Genomic DNA, 16,058 nt, shown 5'->3' with positions numbered 1-16,058 from the left:
CAAATTTTGATAAATCTTTAGAAGTACGCATATTACAAGAGCCTGCTACTGGGAACTAACTGAATTCACAGAGATACAGTGTTTCCGTTCCTTAAAACGTTGCTCTATCTTGAATAACAAGCTTTTTACATGCGAATCCTATTGGGAACCTAGTGAATTCACCATGTTACTTAGAGTCCGTTCCTTAAAATGTTGTTACATATTGAAAAGCACACTCATACAAGCATGTCCCATTGGGAACTCACTGAATTCGCCTAGAAATTTTGATTCCATTCGTGAAAATTTTTCTATATCCCGAACACTCCACTTATTACTACTGCGGCCTATTGGGAACTAACCGAATTCACCATGTTACTCAGATTCAGCACACCAAATTTTGATAAATCTTTAGAAGTACGCATATTACAAGAGCCTGCTACTGGGAACTAACTGAATTCACAGAGAAACAGTGTTTCCGTTCCTTAAAACGTTGCTCTATCTTTAATAACAAGCTTTTTACATGCGAATCCTATTGGGAACCTACTGAATTCACCATGTTACTTAGAGTCCGTTCCTCAAAATGTTGTTACATATTGAAAAGCACACTCATACAAGCATGTCCCATTGGGAACTCACTGAATTCGCCTAGAAATTTTGATTCCATTCGTGAAAATTTTTCTGTATCCCGAACACTCCACTTATTACTACTGCGGCCTATTGGGAACTAACCGAATTCACCATGTTACTCAGATTCGACAAACCAAATTTTGATAAATCTTTAGAAGTACGCATATTACAAGAGCCTGCTACTGGGAACTAACTGAATTCACAGAGAAACAGTGTTTCCGTTCCTTAAAACGTTGCTCTATCTTGAAAAACAAGCTTATTACATTCGAATCCTATTGGGAACCTACTGAATTCACCAAGTTACTTAGAGTCCGTTCCTTAAAATGTTGTTACATATTGAAAAGCACACTCATACAAGCATGTCCCATTGGGAACTCACTGAATTCGCCTAGATATTTTGATTCCATTCGTGAAAATTTTTCTATATCCCGAACAGTCCACTTATTACTACTGCGGCCTATTGGAAACTAACCGAATTCACCATGTTACTCAGATTCGGCACACCAAATTTTGATAAATCTTTAGAAGTACGCATATTACAAGAGCCTGCTACTGGGAACTAACTGAATTCACAGAGAAACAGTGTTTCCGTTCCTTAAAACGTTGCTCTATCTTGAATAACAAGCTTTTTACATGCGAATCCTATTGGGAACCTACTGAATTCACCATGTTACTTAGAGTCCGTTCCTTAAAATGTTGTTATATATTGAAAAGCACACTCATACAAGCATGTCCCATTGGGAACTCACTGAATTCGCCTAGAAATTTTGATTCCATTCGTGAAAATTTTTCTGTATCCCGAACAGTCCACTTATTACTACTGCGGCCTATTGGGAACTAACCGAATTCACCATGTTACTCAGATTCGGCAAACCAAATTTTGATAAATCTTTAGAAGTACGCATATTACAAGAGCCTGCTACTGGGAACTAACTGAATTCACAGAGAAACAGTGTTTCCGTTCCTTAAAACGTTGCTCTATCTTGAATAACAAGCTTTTTACATGCGAATCCTATTGGGAACCTACTGAATTCACCATGTTACTTAGAGTCCGTTCCTTAAAATGTTGTTACATATTGAAAAGCACACTCATACAAGCATGTCCCATTGGGAATTCACTGAATTCGCCTAGAAATTTTGATTCCATTCGTGAAAATTTTTCTATATCCCGAACAGTCCACTTATTACTACTGCGGCCTATTGGGAACTAACCGATTTCACCATGTTACTCAGATTCGGCACACCAAATTTTGATAAATCTTTAGAAGTACGCATATTACAAGAGCCTGCTACTGGGAACTAACTGAATTCACAGAGATACAGTGTTTCCGTTCCTTAAAACGTTGCTCTATCTTTAATAACAAGCTTTTTACATGCGAATCCTATTGGGAACCTACTGAATTCACCATGTTACTTAGAGTCCGTTCCTCAAAATGTTGTTACATATTGAAAAGCACACTCATACAAGCATGTCCCATTGGGAACTCACTGAATTCGCCTAGAAATTTTGATTCCATTCGTGAAAATTTTTCTGTATCCCGAACACTCCACTTATTACTACTGCGGCCTATTGGGAACTAACAGAATTCACCATGTTACTCAGATTCGGCACACCAAATTTTGATAAATCTTTCGAAGTACGCATATTACAAGAGCCTGCTACTGGGAACTAACTGAATTCACAGAGAAACAGTGTTTCCGTTCCTTAAAACGTTGCTCTATCTTGAATAACAAGCTTTTTACATGCGAATCCTATTGGGAACCTACTGAATTCACCATGTTACTTAGAGTCCGTTCCTTAAAATGTTGTTACATATTGAAAAGCACACTCATACAAGCATGTCCCATTGGGAACTCACTGAATTCGCCTAGAAATTTTGATTCCATTCGTGAAAATTTTTCTATATCCCGAACAGTCCACTTATTACTACTGCGGCCTATTGGGAACTAACCGAATTCACCATGTTACTCAGATTCGGCACACCAAATTTTGATAAATCTTTAGAAGTACGCATATTACAAGAGCCTGCTACTGGGAACTAACTGAATTCACAGAGAAACAGTGTTTCCGTTCCTTAAAACGTTGCTCTATCTTGAATAACAAGCTTATTACATGCGAATCCTATTGGGAACCTACTGAATTCACCATGTTACTTAGAGTCCGTTCCTTAAAATGTTGTTACATATTGAAAAGCACACTCATACAAGCATGTCCCATTGGGAACTCACTGAATTCGCCTAGAAATTTTGATTCCATTCGTGAAAATTTTTCTGTATCCCGAACACTCCACTTATTACTACTGCGGCCTATTGGGAACTAACCGAATTCACCATGTTACTCAGATTCGGCACACCAAATTTTGATAAATCTTTAGAAGTACGCATATTACAAGAGCCTGCTACTGGGAACTAACTGAATTCACAGAGAAACAGCGTTTCCGTTCCTTAAAACGTTGCTCTATCTTGAATAACAAGCTTTTTACATGCGAATCCTATTGGGAACCTACTGAATTCACCATGTTACTTAGAGTCCGTTCCTTAAAATGTTGTTACATATTGAAAAGCACACTCATACAAGCATGTCCCATTGGGAATTCACTGAATTCGCCTAGAAATTTTGATTCCATTCGTGAAAATTTTTCTATATCCCGAACAGTCCACTTATTACTACTGCGGCCTATTGGGAACTAACCGAATTCACCATGTTACTCAGATTCGGCACACCAAATTTTGATAAATCTTTAGAAGTACGCATATTACAAGAGCCTGCTACTGGGAACTAACTGAATTCACAGAGAAACAGTGTTTCCGTTCCTTAAAACGTTGCTCTATCTTGAATAACAAGCTTTTTACATGCGAATCCTATTGGGAACCTACTGAATTCACCATGTTACTTAGAGTCCGTTCCTTAAAATGTTGTTATATATTGAAAAGCACACTCATACAAGCATGTCCCATTGGGAACTCACTGAATTCGCCTAGAAATTTTGATTCCATTCGTGAAAATTTTTCTGTATCCCGAACACTCCACTTATTACTACTGCGGCCTATTGGGAACTAACAGAATTCACCATGTTACTCAGATTCGGCACACCAAATTTTGATAAATCTTTCGAAGTACGCATATTACAAGAGCCTGCTACTGGGAACTAACTGAATTCACAGAGAAACAGTGTTTCCGTTCCTTAAAACGTTGCTCTATCTTGAATAACAAGCTTTTTACATGCGAATCCTATTGGGAACCTACTGAATTCACCATGTTACTTAGAGTCCGTTCCTTAAAATGTTGTTACATATTGAAAAGCACACTCATACAAGCATGTCCCATTGGGAACTCACTGAATTCGCCTAGAAATTTTGATTCCATTCGTGAAAATTTTTCTATATCCCGAACAGTCCACTTATTACTACTGCGGCCTATTGGGAACTAACCGAATTCACCATGTTACTCAGATTCGGCACACCAAATTTTGATAAATCTTTAGAAGTACGCATATTACAAGAGCCTGCTAGTGGGAACTAACTGAATTCACAGAGAATCAGTGTTTCCGTTCCTTAAAACGTTGCTCTATCTTGAATAACAAGCTTTTTACATGCGAATCCTATTGGGAACCTACTGAATTCACCATGTTACTTAGAGTCCGTTCCTTAAAATGTTGTTACATATTGAAAAGCACACTCATACAAGCATGTCCCATTGGGAATTCACTGAATTCGCCTAGAAATTTTGATTCCATTCGTGAAAATTTTTCTATATCCCGAACAGTCCACTTATTACTACTGCGGCCTATTGGGAACTAACCGAATTCACCATGTTACTCAGATTCGGCACACCAAATTTTGATAAATCTTTAGAAGTACGCATATTACAAGAGCCTGCTACTGGGAACTAACTGAATTCACAGAGAAACAGTGTTTCCGTTCCTTAAAACGTTGCTCTATCTTGAATAACAAGCTTTTTACATGCGAATCCTATTGGGAACCTACTGAATTCACCATGTTACTTAGAGTCCGTTCCTTAAAATGTTGTTACATATTGAAAAGCACACTCATAGAAGCATGTCCCATTGGGAACTCACTGAATTCGCCTAGAAATTTTGATTCCATTCGTGAAAATTTTTCAGTATCCCGAACACTCCACTTATTACTACTGCGGCCTATTGGGAACTAACCGAATTCACCATGTTACTCAGATTCGGCACACCAAATTTTGATACATCTTTAGAAGTACGCATATTACAAGAGCCTGCTACTGGGAACTAACTGAGTTCACAGAGAAACAGTGTTTCCGTTCCTTAAAACGTTGCTCTATCTTGAATAACAAGCTTTTTTCATGCGAATCCTATTGGGAACCTACTGAATTCACCATGTTACTTAGAGTCCGTTCCTTAAAATGTTGTTACATATTGAAAAGCACACTCATACAAGCATGTCCCATTGGGAACTCACTGAATTCGCCTAGAAATTTTGATTCCATTCGTGAAAATTTTTCTGTATCCCGAACACTCCACTTATTACTACTGCGGCCTATTGGGAACTAACCGAATTCACCATGTTACTCAGATTCGGCACACCAAATTTTGATATATCTTTAGAAGTACGCATATTACAAGAGCCGGCTACTGGGAACTAACTGAATTCACAGAGAAACAGTGTTTCCGTTCCTTAAAACGTTGCTCTATCTTGAATAACAAGCTTTTTACATGCGAATCCTATTGGGAACCTACTGAATTCACCATGTTACTTAGAGTCCGTTCCTCAAAATGTTGTTACATATTGAAAAGCACACTCATACAAGCATGTCCCATTGGGAACTCACTGAATTCGCCTAGAAATTTTGATTCCATTCGTGAAAATTTTTCTGTATACCGAACACTCCACTTATTACTACTGCGGCCTATTGGGAACTAACCGAATTCACCATGTTACTCAGATTCGACAAACCAAATTTTGATAAATCTTTAGAAGTACGCATATTACAAGAGCCTGCTACTGGGAACTAACTGAATTCACAGAGAAACAGTGTTTCCGTTCCTTAAAACGTTGCTCTATCTTGAAAAACAAGCTTATTACATGCGAATCCTATTGGGAACCTACTGAATTCACCAAGTTACTTAGAGTCCGTTCCTTAAAATGTTGTTACATATTGAAAAGCACACTCATACAAGCATGTCCCATTGGGAACTCACTGAATTTGCCTAGATATTTTGATTCCATTCGTGAAAATTTTTCTATATCCCGAACAGTCCACTTATTACTACTGCGGCCTATTGAAAACTAACCGAATTCACCATGTTACTCAGATTCGGCACACCAAATTTTGATAAATCTTTAGAAGTACGCATATTACAAGAGCCTGCTACTGGGAACTAACTGAATTCACAGAGAAACAGTGTTTCCGTTCCTTAAAACGTTGCTCTATCTTGAATAACAAGCTTATTACATGCGAATCCTATTGGGAACCTACTGAATTCACCATGTTACTTAGAGTCCGTTCCTCAAAATGTTGTTACATATTGAAAAGCACACTCATACAAGCATGTCCCATTGGGAATTCACTGAATTCGCCTAGAAATTTTGATTCCATTCGTGAAAATTTTTCTGTATCCCGAACACTCCACTTATTACTACTGCGGCCTATTGGGAACTAACCGAATTCACCATGTTACTCAGATTCGGCACACCAAATTTTGATAAATCTTTAGAAGTACGCATATTACAAGAGCCTGCTACTGGGAACTAACTGAATTCACAGAGAAACAGCGTTTCCGTTCCTTAAAACGTTGCTCTATCTTGAATAACAAGCTTTTTACATGCGAATCCTATTGGGAACCTACTGAATTCACCATGTTACTTAGAGTCCGTTCCTTAAAATGTTGTTACATATTGAAAAGCACACTCATACAAGCATGTCCCATTGGGAATTCACTGAATTCGCCTAGAAATTTTGATTCCATTCGTGAAAATTTTTCTATATCCCGAACAGTCCACTTATTACTACTGCGGCCTATTGGGAACTAACCGAATTCACCATGTTACTCAGATTCGGCACACCAAATTTTGATAAATCTTTAGAAGTACGCATATTACAAGAGCCTGCTACTGGGAACTAACTGAATTCACAGAGAAACAGTGTTTCCGTTCCTTAAAACGTTGCTCTATCTTGAATAACAAGCTTTTTACATGCGAATCCTATTGGGAACCTACTGAATTCACCATGTTACTTAGAGTCCGTTCCTTAAAATGTTGTTACATATTGAAAAGCACACTCATACAAGCATGTCCCATTGGGAACTCACTGAATTCGCCTAGAAATTTTGATTCCATTCGTGAAAATTTTTCTGTATCCCGAACACTCCACTTATTACTACTGCGGCCTATTGGGAACTAACCGAATTCACCATGTTACTCAGATTCGGCAAACCAAATTTTGATAAATCTTTAGAAGTACGCATATTACAAGAGCCTGCTACTGGGAACTAACTGAATTCACAGAGAAACAGTGTTTCCGTTCCTTAAAACGTTGCTCTATCTTGAATAACAAGCTTTTTACATGCGAATCCTATTGGGAACCTACTGAATTCACCATGTTACTTAGAGTCCGTTCCTTAAAATGTTGTTACATATTGAAAAGCACACTCATACAAGCATGTCCCATTGGGAATTCACTGAATTCGCCTAGAAATTTTGATTCCATTCGTGAAAATTTTTCTATATCCCGAACAGTCCACTTATTACTACTGCGGCCTATTGGGAACTAACCGATTTCACCATGTTACTCAGATTCGGCACACCAAATTTTGATAAATCTTTAGAAGTACGCATATTACAAGAGCCTGCTACTGGGAACTAACTGAATTCACAGAGATACAGTGTTTCTGTTCCTTAAAACGTTGCTCTATCTTGAATAACAAGCTTTTTACATGCGAATCCTATTGGGAACCTACTGAATTCACCATGTTACTTAGAGTCCGTTCCTTAAAATGTTGTTACATATTGAAAAGCACACTCATACAAGCATGTCCCATTGGGAACTCACTGAATTCGCCTAGAAATTTTGATTCCATTCGTGAAAATTTTTCTATATCCCGAACAGTCCACTTATTACTACTGCGGCCTATTGGGAACTAACCGAATTCACCATGTTTCTCAGATTCGGCACACCAAATTTTGATATATCTTTAGAAGTACGCATATTACAAGAGCCTGCTACTGGGAACTAACTGAATTCACAGAGAAACAGTGTTTCCGTTCCTTAAAACGTTGCTGTATCTTGAATAACAAGCTTTTTACATGCGAATCCTATTGGGAACCTACTGAATTCACCATGTTACTTAGAGTCCGTTCCTCAAAATGTTGTTACATATTGAAAAGAACACTCATACAAGCATGTCCCATTGGGAACTCACTGAATTCGCCTAGAAATTTTGATTCCATTCGTGAAAATTTTTCTGTATCCCGAACAGTCCACTTATTACTACTGCGGCCTATTGGGAACTAACCGAATTCACCATGTTACTCAGATTCGACAAACCAAATTTTGATAAATCTTTAGAAGTACGCATATTACAAGAGCCTGCTACTGGGAACTAACTGAATTCACAAGGAAACAGTGTTTCCGTTCCTTAAAACGTTGCTCTATCTTGAAAAACAAGCTTATTACATGCGAATCCTATTGGGAACCTACTGAATTCACCAAGTTACTTAGAGTCCGTTCCTTAAAATGTTGTTACATATTGAAAAGCACACTCATACAAGCATGTCCCATTGGGAACTCACTGAATTCGCTTAGATATTTTGATTCCATTCGTGAAAATTTTTCTATATCCCGAACACTCCACTTATTACTACTGCGGCCTATTGAAAACTAACCGAATTCACCATGTTACTCAGATTCGGCACACCAAATTTTGATAAATCTTTAGAAGTACGCATATTACAAGAGCCTGCTACTGGGAACTAACTGAATTCACAGAGAAACAGTGTTTCCGTTCCTTAAAACGTTGCTCTATCTTGAATAACAAGCTTATTACATGCGAATCCTATTGGGAACCTACTGAATTCACCATGTTACTTAGAGTCCGTTCCTTAAAATGTTGTTACATATTGAAAAGCACACTCATACAAGCATGTCCCATTGGGAACTCACTGAATTCGCCTAGAAATTTTGATTCCATTCGTGAAAATTTTTCTGTATCCCGAACACTCCAGTTATTACTACTGCGGCCTATTGGGAACTAACCGAATTCACCATGTTACTCAGATTCGGCACACCAAATTTTGATAAATCTTTAGAAGTACGCATATTACAAGAGCCTGCTACTGGGAACTAACTGAATTCACAGAGAAACAGCGTTTCCGTTCCTTATAACGTTGCTCTATCTTGAATAACAAGCTTTTTACATGCGAATCCTATTGGGAACCTACTGAATTCACCATGTTACTTAGAGTCCGTTCCTTAAAATGTTGTTACATATTGAAAAGCACACTCATACAAGCATGTCCCATTGGGAATTCACTGAATTCGCCTAGAAATTTTGATTCCATTCGTGAAAATTTTTCTATATCCCGAACAGTCCACTTATTACTACTGTGGCCTATTGGGAACTAACCGAATTCACCATGTTACTCAGATTCGGCACACCAAATTTTGATAAATCTTTAGAAGTACGCATATTACAAGAGCCTGCTACTGGGAACTAACTGAATTCACAGAGAAACAGTGTTTCCGTTCCTTAAAACGTTGCTCTATCTTGAATAACAAGCTTTTTACATGCGAATCCTATTGGGAACCTACTGAATTCAACATGTTACTTAGAGTCCGTTCCTTAAAATGTTGTTACATATTGAAAAGCACACTCATACAAGCATGTCCCATTGGGAACTCACTGAATTCGCCTAGAAATTTTGATTCCATTCATGAAAATTTTTCTGTATCCCGAACACTCCACTTATTACTACTGCGGCCTATTGGGAACTAACCGAATTCACCATGTTACTCAGATTCGGCAAACCAAATTTTGATAAATCTTTAGAAGTACGCATATTACAAGAGCCTGCTACTGGGAACTAACTGAATTCACAGAGAAACAGTGTTTCCGTTCCTTAAAACGTTGCTCTATCTTGAATAACAAGCTTTTTACATGCGAATCCTATTGGGAACCTACTGAATTCACCATGTTACTTAGAGTCCGTTCCTTAAAATGTTGTTACATATTGAAAAGCACACTCATAAAAGCATGTCCCATTGGGAATTCACTGAATTCGCCTAGAAATTTTGATTCCATTCGTGAAAATTTTTCTATATCCCGAACAGTCCACTTATTACTACTGCGGCCTATTGGGAACTAACCGAATTCACCATGTTACTCAGATTCGGCACACCAAATTTTGATAAATCTTTCGAAGTACGCATATTACAAGAGCCTGCTACTGGGAACTAACTGAATTCACAGAGAAACAGTGTTTCCGTTCCTTAAAACGTTGCTCTATCTTGAATAACAAGCTTTTTACATGCGAATCCTATTGGGAACCTACTGAATTCACCATGTTACTTAGAGTCCGTTCCTTAAAATGTTGTTACATATTGAAAAGCACACTCATACAAGCATGTCCCATTGGGAACTCACTGAATTCGCCTAGAAATTTTGATTCCTTTCGTGAAAATTTTTCTGTATCCCGAACACTCCACTTATTACTACTGCGGCCTATTGGGAACTAACCGAATTCACCATGTTACTCAGATTCGGCACAACAAATTTTGATAAATCTTTAGAAGTACGCATATTACAAGAGCCTGCTACTGGGAACTAACTGAATTCACAGAGATACAGTGTTTCCGTTCCTTAAAACGTTGCTCTATCTTGAATAACAAGCTTTTTACATGCGAATCCTATTGGGAACCTAGTGAATTCACCATGTTACTTAGAGTCCGTTCCTTAAAATGTTGTTACATATTGAAAAGCACACTCATACAAGCATGTCCCATTGGGAACTCACTGAATTCGCCTAGAAATTTTGATTCCATTCGTGAAAATTTTTCTATATCCCGAACACTCCACTTATTACTACTGCGGCCTATTGGGAACTAACCGAATTCACCATGTTACTCAGATTCGGCACAACAAATTTTGATAAATCTTTAGAAGTACGCATATTACAAGAGCCTGCTACTGGGAACTAACTGAATTCACAGAGAAACAGTGTTTCCGTTCCGTAAAACGTTGCTCTATCTTGAATAACAAGCTTTTTACATGCGAATCCTATTGGGAACCTACTGAATTCACCATGTTACTTAGAGTCCGTTCCTCAAAATGTTGTTACATATTGAAAAGCACACTCATACAAGCATGTCCCATTGGGAACTCACTGAATTCGCCTAGAAATTTTGATTCCATTCGTGAAACTTTTTCTGTATCCCGAACACTCCACTTATTACTACTGCGGCCTATTGGGAACTAACCGAATTCACCATGTTACTCAGATTCGGCAAACCAAATTTTGATAAATCTTTAGAAGTACGCATATTACAAGAGCCTGCTACTGGGAACTAACTGAATTCACAGAGAAACAGTGTTTCCGTTCCTTAAAACGTTGCTCTATCTTGAATAACAAGCTTTTTACATGCGAATCCTATTGGGAACCTACTGAATTCACCATGTTACTTAGAGTCCGTTCCTCAAAATGTTGTTACATATTGAAAAGAACACTCATACAAGCATGTCCCATTGGGAACTCACTGAATTCGCCTAGAAATTTTGATTCCATTCGTGAAAATTTTTCTATATCCCGAACAGTCCACTTATTACTACTGCGGCCTATTGGGAACTAACCGAATTCACCATGTTACTCAGATTCGGCACACCAAATTTTGATAAATCTTTAGAAGTACGCATATTACAAGAGCCTGCTACTGGGAACTAACTGAATTCACAGAGAAACAGTGTTTCCGTTCCTTAAAACGTTGCTCTATCTTGAATAACAAGCTTATTACATGCGAATCCTATTGGGAACCTACTGAATTCACCATGTTACTTAGAGTCCGTTCCTTAAAATGTTGTTACATATTGAAAAGCACACTCATACAAGCATGTCCCATTGGGAACTCACTGAATTCGCCTAGAAATTTTGATTCCATTCGTGAAAATTTTTCTGTATCCCGAACACTCCAGTTATTACTACTGCGGCCTATTGGGAACTAACCGAATTCACCATGTTACTCAGATTCGGCACACCAAATTTTGATAAATCTTTAGAAGTACGCATATTACAAGAGCCTGCTACTGGGAACTAACTGAATTCACAGAGAAACAGCGTTTCCGTTCCTTATAACGTTGCTCTATCTTGAATAACAAGCTTTTTACATGCGAATCCTATTGGGAACCTACTGAATTCACCATGTTACTTAGAGTCCGTTCCTTAAAATGTTGTTACATATTGAAAAGCACACTCATACAAGCATGTCCCATTGGGAATTCACTGAATTCGCCTAGAAATTTTGATTCCATTCGTGAAAATTTTTCTATATCCCGAACAGTCCACTTATTACTACTGTGGCCTATTGGGAACTAACCGAATTCACCATGTTACTCAGATTCGGCACACCAAATTTTGATAAATCTTTAGAAGTACGCATATTACAAGAGCCTGCTACTGGGAACTAACTGAATTCACAGAGAAACAGTGTTTCCGTTCCTTAAAACGTTGCTCTATCTTGAATAACAAGCTTTTTACATGCGAATCCTATTGGGAACCTACTGAATTCACCATGTTACTTAGAGTCCGTTCCTTAAAATGTTGTTACATATTGAAAAGCACACTCATACAAGCATGTCCCATTGGGAACTCACTGAATTCGCCTAGAAATTTTGATTCCATTCGTGAAAATTTTTCTGTATCCCGAACAGTCCACTTATTACTACTGCGGCCTATTGGGAACTAACCGATTTCACCATGTTACTCAGATTCGGCACACCAAATTTTGATAAATCTTTAGAAGTACGCATATTACAAGAGCCTGCTACTGGGAACTAACTGAATTCACAGAGAAACAGTGTTTCCGTTCCTTAAAACGTTGCTCTATCTTGAATAACAAGCTTTTTACATGCGAATCCTATTGGGAACCTACTGAATTCAACATGTTACTTAGAGTCCGTTCCTTAAAATGTTGTTACATATTGAAAAGCACACTCATACAAGCATGTCCCATTGGGAACTCACTGAATTCGCCTAGAAATTTTGATTCCATTCATGAAAATTTTTCTGTATCCCGAACACTCCACTTATTACTACTGCGGCCTATTGGGAACTAACCGAATTCACCATGTTACTCAGATTCGGCAAACCAAATTTTGATAAATCTTTAGAAGTACGCATATTACAAGAGCCTGCTACTGGGAACTAACTGAATTCACAGAGAAACAGTGTTTCCGTTCCTTAAAACGTTGCTCTATCTTGAATAACAAGCTTTTTACATGCGAATCCTATTGGGAACCTACTGAATTCACCATGTTACTTAGAGTCCGTTCCTTAAAATGTTGTTACATATTGAAAAGCACACTCATAAAAGCATGTCCCATTGGGAACTCACTGAATTCGCCTAGAAATTTTGATTCCATTCGTGAAAATTTTTCTATATCCCGAACAGTCCACTTATTACTACTGCGGCCTATTGGGAACTAACCGAATTCACCATGTTACTCAGATTCGGCACACCAAATTTTGATAAATCTTTCGAAGTACGCATATTACAAGAGCCTGCTACTGGGAACTAACTGAATTCACAGAGAAACAGTGTTTCCGTTCCTTAAAACGTTGCTCTATCTTGAATAACAAGCTTTTTACATGCGAATCCTATTGGGAACCTACTGAATTCACCATGTTACTTAGAGTCCGTTCCTTAAAATGTTGTTACATATTGAAAAGCACACTCATACAAGCATGTCCCATTGGGAACTCACTGAATTCGCCTAGAAATTTTGATTCCTTTCGTGAAAATTTTTCTGTATCCCGAACACTCCACTTATTACTACTGCGGCCTATTGGGAACTAACCGAATTCACCATGTTACTCAGATTCGGCACAACAAATTTTGATAAATCTTTAGAAGTACGCATATTACAAGAGCCTGCTACTGGGAACTAACTGAATTCACAGAGATACAGTGTTTCCGTTCCTTAAAACGTTGCTCTATCTTGAATAACAAGCTTTTTACATGCGAATCCTATTGGGAACCTAGTGAATTCACCATGTTACTTAGAGTCCGTTCCTTAAAATGTTGTTACATATTGAAAAGCACACTCATACAAGCATGTCCCATTGGGAACTCACTGAATTCGCCTAGAAATTTTGATTCCATTCGTGAAAATTTTTCTATATCCCGAACACTCCACTTATTACTACTGCGGCCTATTGGGAACTAACCGAATTCACCATGTTACTCAGATTCGGCACAACAAATTTTGATAAATCTTTAGAAGTACGCATATTACAAGAGCCTGCTACTGGGAACTAACTGAATTCACAGAGAAACAGTGTTTCCGTTCCGTAAAACGTTGCTCTATCTTGAATAACAAGCTTTTTACATGCGAATCCTATTGGGAACCTACTGAATTCACCATGTTACTTAGAGTCCGTTCCTCAAAATGTTGTTACATATTGAAAAGCACACTCATACAAGCATGTCCCATTGGGAACTCACTGAATTCGCCTAGAAATTTTGATTCCATTCGTGAAACTTTTTCTGTATCCCGAACACTCCACTTATTACTACTGCGGCCTATTGGGAACTAACCGAATTCACCATGTTACTCAGATTCGGCAAACCAAATTTTGATAAATCTTTAGAAGTACGCATATTACAAGAGCCTGCTACTGGGAACTAACTGAATTCACAGAGAAACAGTGTTTCCGTTCCTTAAAACGTTGCTCTATCTTGAATAACAAGCTTTTTACATGCGAATCCTATTGGGAACCTACTGAATTCACCATGTTACTTAGAGTCCGTTCCTCAAAATGTTGTTACATATTGAAAAGAACACTCATACAAGCATGTCCCATTGGGAACTCACTGAATTCGCCTAGAAATTTTGATTCCATTCGTGAAAATTTTTCTATATCCCGAACAGTCCACTTATTACTACTGCGGCCTATTGGGAACTAACCGAATTCACCATGTTACTCAGATTCGGCACACCAAATTTTGATAAATCTTTAGAAGTACGCATATTACAAGAGCCTGCTACTGGGAACTAACTGAATTCACAGAGAAACAGTGTTTCCGTTCCTTAAAACGTTGCTCTATCTTGAATAACAAGCTTATTACATGCGAATCCTACTGGGAACCTACTGAATTCACCATGTTACTTAGAGTCCGTTCCTTAAAATGTTGTTACATATTGAAAAGCACACTCATACAAGCATGTCCCATTGGGAACTCACTGAATCGCCTAGAAATTTTGATTCCATTTTGAAAATTTTTCTGTATCCCGAAGAGTCCACTTATTACTACTGCGGCCTATTGGGAACTAACCGAATTCACCATGTTACTCAGATTCGGCACACCAAATTTTGATACATCTTTAGAAGTACGCATATTACAAGAGCCTGCTACTGGGAACTAACTGAGTTCACAGAGAAACAGTGTTTCCGTTCCTTAAAACGTTGCTCTATCTTGAATAACAAGCTTTTTTCATGCGAATCCTATTGGGAACCTACTGAATTCACCATGTTACTTAGAGTCCGTTCCTTAAAATGTTGTTACATATTGAAAAGCACACTCATACAAGCATGTCCCATTGGGAATTCACTGAATTCGCCTAGAAATTTTGATTCCATTCGTGAAAATTTTTCTATATCCCGAACAGTCCACTTATTACTACTGCGGCCTATTGGGAACTAACCGAATTCACCATGTTACTCAGATTCGGCACACCAAATTTTGATAAATCTTTCGAAGTACGCATATTACAAGAGCCTGCTACTGGGAACTAACTGAATTCACAGAGAAACAGTGTTTCCGTTCCTTAAAACGTTGCTCTATCTTGAATAACAAGCTTTTTACATGCGAATCCTATTGGGAACCTACTGAATTCACCATGTTACTTAGAGTCCGTTCCTTAAAATGTTGTTACATATTGAAAAGAACACTCATACAAGCATGTCCCATTGGGAATTCACTGAATTCGCCTAGAAATTTTGATTCCATTCGTGAAACTTTTTCTATATCCCGAACAGTCCACTTATTACTACTGCGGCCTATTGGGAACTAACCGAATTCACCATGTTACTCAGATTCGGCACACCAAATTTTGATAAATCTTTAGAAGTACGCATATTACAAGAGCCTGCTACTGGGAACTAACTGAATTCACAGAGAAACAGTGTTTCCGTTCCTTAAAACGTTGCTCTATCTTGAATAACAAGCTTATTACATGCGAATCCTACTGGGAACC

Source organism: Rattus norvegicus, chromosome 13 (genome assembly GCF_036323735.1).
Source record: "Rattus norvegicus strain BN/NHsdMcwi chromosome 13, GRCr8, whole genome shotgun sequence".
Taxonomy (NCBI): Eukaryota; Metazoa; Chordata; class Mammalia; order Rodentia; family Muridae; genus Rattus; species Rattus norvegicus.
This window is presented reverse-complemented; position numbering follows the sequence as displayed.